Source organism: Hylobates moloch, unplaced genomic scaffold (genome assembly GCF_009828535.3).
Source record: "Hylobates moloch isolate HMO894 unplaced genomic scaffold, HMol_V3 SCAFFOLD_4305, whole genome shotgun sequence".
Taxonomy (NCBI): domain Eukaryota; kingdom Metazoa; phylum Chordata; class Mammalia; order Primates; family Hylobatidae; genus Hylobates; species Hylobates moloch.
Genome location: NW_026656580.1, coordinates 1931 through 5662, shown reverse-complemented (window position 1 = coordinate 5662; position 3732 = coordinate 1931). Strand labels below are relative to the sequence as shown.

Below are 3732 nucleotides of genomic sequence, written 5' to 3'. Positions count from 1 at the left end.
GGCAGGAGACGAATGTTTTTCTTTTTCTCTAGATTTAAGAGAATGGTGATGACCTTTAACCATAAGCAGCTTTTAGGCACTTGTTTAACAAAGCACATTCTGCACTGCCCAAAATCCTTTTAACCTTAAGTCACCACAGCACATGTCTCTTGCAAGGACAAGGTTGGGGGTAGGGTCACAGATTAACAGCATCTCAAATACAGAACTAAATGGAGTCTCTTATGTCTACTTCCTTCTATATAGACACAGTAACAGGCTGATCTCTCTTTCTTTTCCCCACATTTCCCCCTTTTCTTTTTAACAAAACTACCATTGTCATCACGATACCGAGATTACATACTTCACAAGGTAATCGAATATTATAAAGCAAGTGGAAGCAGGATGAGTTCACAGGATGGTGTTAAAATTGAAATTAAAATTGCCAACGAAATTTTTGGGCACGCATAGTCATTGATAACATTTTATCAGGAAATAGGGTTTGAGAGCAGACAACCTGACTGGCCAAAATTTATTAGGTGGGAATTTCCTCATCCTAATAAGCCTGGGAGCACTACAGGAGGCCGGGGCTTATTTCATCTCTTCGGCTTCAACCGTAAAAGGCGGCACGACTCCAAGGGGGTCGTTTATAGGCCTACCCTTAGAGCGCATTCTCTTTTTCAGGGATATTCTTTGCTGAGAAAAAGAATTTAGCGATATCTCTCCTACTTGTGTGCAAAAGGAGAAAAGATATGGCTCTGTTCCGTCCGGCTCACCGGCGGCCAGTTTAAGGTTACCTCCCTTGTTTCCTGAACACCGCTGTTATCTCGTTCTTTTTTCTAGATGCCCAGTTTTTGTATAGTTTAAACACACGTCCTCTACAAACAATTTGTGTAGTTAAGGCAATCATCACAGGGTCCTGAGGTGACATATATCCTCCTCAGCGTACAAAGAAGATGATGGGATTAAGAGATTACAGTAAAGACATAAGAAATTACAAAAGTATAAATTTTGGAGAACTAATAAAATGTCCATGAAATCCTCATATTTTATGTTTTTCTGTAGTGGCTTCAGCCAGTCCCTCAGTTCAAGGTCCCTGACTTTTCGCAACATTCTCTCTCTCTTTCCCTCTATATAAATGTGCCATGGCGATGAAGGCTTGTTCGTTTTCTCGATTCTGGCGCAGGATTTTTCGACTGGTCCGGCACACTAAAAACAAACCGATTAAACAGAGACACATAATTCCAAAATTTACTGCAGTAGAGTTTCTAATAGACTTAATCCAAGTCGTGGGGTTTAATCTATAAAGATTTTTTGCCACTTGATTTAACGCCTCAGCTCCAGGCACAATATTTAAGTGACTCTGAGAGGCTTCAAAAATTTGTTCTTTTAATTTAGAAATGTCTAAAGTGAGATTATCTTTTCTTCCCTGTAAATGGCGTCTTACCATGTCCCAGTGATGTCTAGACTCATTATAAACTTGGGGTGTAATACAAAAATCTGACGTATTCCAGTCACACTGTAACTGGAAACGATGTTCCAAGCTCATGAGCCTATCTCCCATCCAAATGACAGTTTGTCTAAGGTCATTAATTTGATTAGCCAATTTTTGATCGATACCAGATTGTGAATTCCACAACCTTGTGGAATTCTTTTGTCAATTGTCAACAAAGCTTACTGTCTGAACAGAAGAGTGCAATGCGACTCTTGCCACAGCGGCTGTAGCTGTGACTGCAATCAATCCCATAATCACTGCAATTAAAGTAAAAATGAATCTTTTGGATCTATTTAAAATGCCTTTTAATACTTCAGTCAAAATATGAACGGATGGAGAGGCCTCCCATGGTCGATCCATGGACACAGGGATCTACACGTCTTCTCTTGCTCTCACAAGCAGAATACGGTGCTGCCAATCAAAAGTCGAATCAATGCAAGTAAACAATCTGTAATTTTCACATGTTATGGTTTGGGAGTCTGGTTTAATAACTACATTTCCTATGACTAACATATAAGGAGGTTTTACACAACTTAGTAAAGGAACTGTTAGACTGGAATTTAGGTTGATAGAGTAAAATGCTTTATAATCTCTTGTTTCTATAGTTTGGTTCCCAGACCAAATTCTAAGGTGGTATGAAGCCACAGTAAGCCTCCATAATTCTGGATGTTCAGGACCAAAAACCGGACTTATTATTTTTGGTCTTGGAGTAGAGATTCCCTTTTCTCTCCATTTCCAAGGGTAGAAAGACTGAAATTTTTTGTGCCTATGTTTGTCTAAATTTTTTGTTAAGTCACTATCAACAGTTGGACTCACTAGTGCACTGGGACAGAATTGAGTTTGTCCTGTGCAATCGTGGTAGAATTGACCTCGAGGTGCCCAATCTATAACAGTTCCAAATGTGTTGTTTTGTAAAATCACGGCACTATCGGCCACGCATTCTTCCCAAACTAAACCCTTTTTTCCTATGGAAATCTCCTTGGGGCAAGGTTTTCCTTTTGGCCTAAATTTCAATGATCTTTGATAAGAGAAGTCTTGTATATAGTTTACCTGTGGTTTGAGTGACATACCGCTTACCATATGATAAGTAAATCTACTGGTGGGATTGAGAGTAGGTACTTCTACCAACCAATTTTGGATAGCAGGCATTAAACATCCTGGTGCTCTCCCGAGACATATAGGAGGATAACGATACCCAATGGAAATATTTATCATCATTCCTTCTTCCTCCGGTTTTGCAGGGCAACGATCATCTGTGGGACCAGCTACCCACACACTATTATTAACATATACTTCAATAGGATTATCCATCCAAGTGACTGCCCGAATTAAGGGCAGGAAAGGCACATAAGCCCAGTAGGTATAATTAGCTGCAGCTGCTCCTGCAGGCATGGGGAGACTTACCACCGTTGATACAACCATTAAAGCTGCAAACAGCATTTTTTCTGAGGTTTGTGTCACCTTTGTGCTAGCTAGGCTTTTTCTAGCTAACAGTGTCAGCTTCTTTAACTGTGCCCAGGTTGGCAGCTCCGCCTTCTTGGTGCGTGGTGACTTCATCTGTTTTTCTAATATCACCACTTGATTCATCCTGTGAGTCGATGGTGCCCGATTGCGGTGTTTCCGTCTCCGTGGAGGCGCTTTTCTTTGCATCTCCGATGGGTTCATTGTAGAACTTCAAATGTCTAGTGGGTATCCAAACAGGAAGCTGATTTTCTCCTGGTGAAACACGAGCAAAACCTCTTCCCCAGGTTATCACCTTCCCTATCTCCCATGTCCTATTTTTGTTGTCTTTCCACCAAATCAGTTTTCCTTCATGTGGACTGTTCTTTTTACCTGTAAGATGTTGTTCTGCAGAAGTAGTAGTCTGATTTCTATAAATGTTTAAAAAATTTAAAGTATAGAGTGCTAGATTAAGCTGCATCTGAGGAGAGGTACACTCCTTACTGTCTCCCCCTTTTTTTGTTTAACTAACTGAGTTTTGAGTGTTCTATTAGTTCTTTCAACTATGGCCTGTCCTTGGGAATTATAAGGAATTCCTGTTGTATGTGTAATATTCCACTGATTTAAGAATTTTTGGAAAGCTTTACTACAATAACCTGGTCCATTGTCAGTTTTAATTTTTTTTGGAACTCCCATCACAGCAAAACAAGATAATAAATGTTTTTTAACATGGGAAGTACTTTCTCCTGTCTGGCATGTTGCCCATATGAAATGTGAATAAGTATCAACTGTTACATGAACATATGATAATTTGCCAAATG

General features: G+C 39.8%; 1 pseudogene; it reads right to left on the bottom strand.

Moving 5' to 3' along the window:
- Positions 1-680: 680 nt before the first annotated feature.
- On the bottom strand, positions 681-3416 carry LOC116810204 (endogenous retrovirus group K member 25 Env polyprotein-like; annotated as a pseudogene).
- Between the last annotated feature and the right edge of the window lie 316 nt (positions 3417-3732).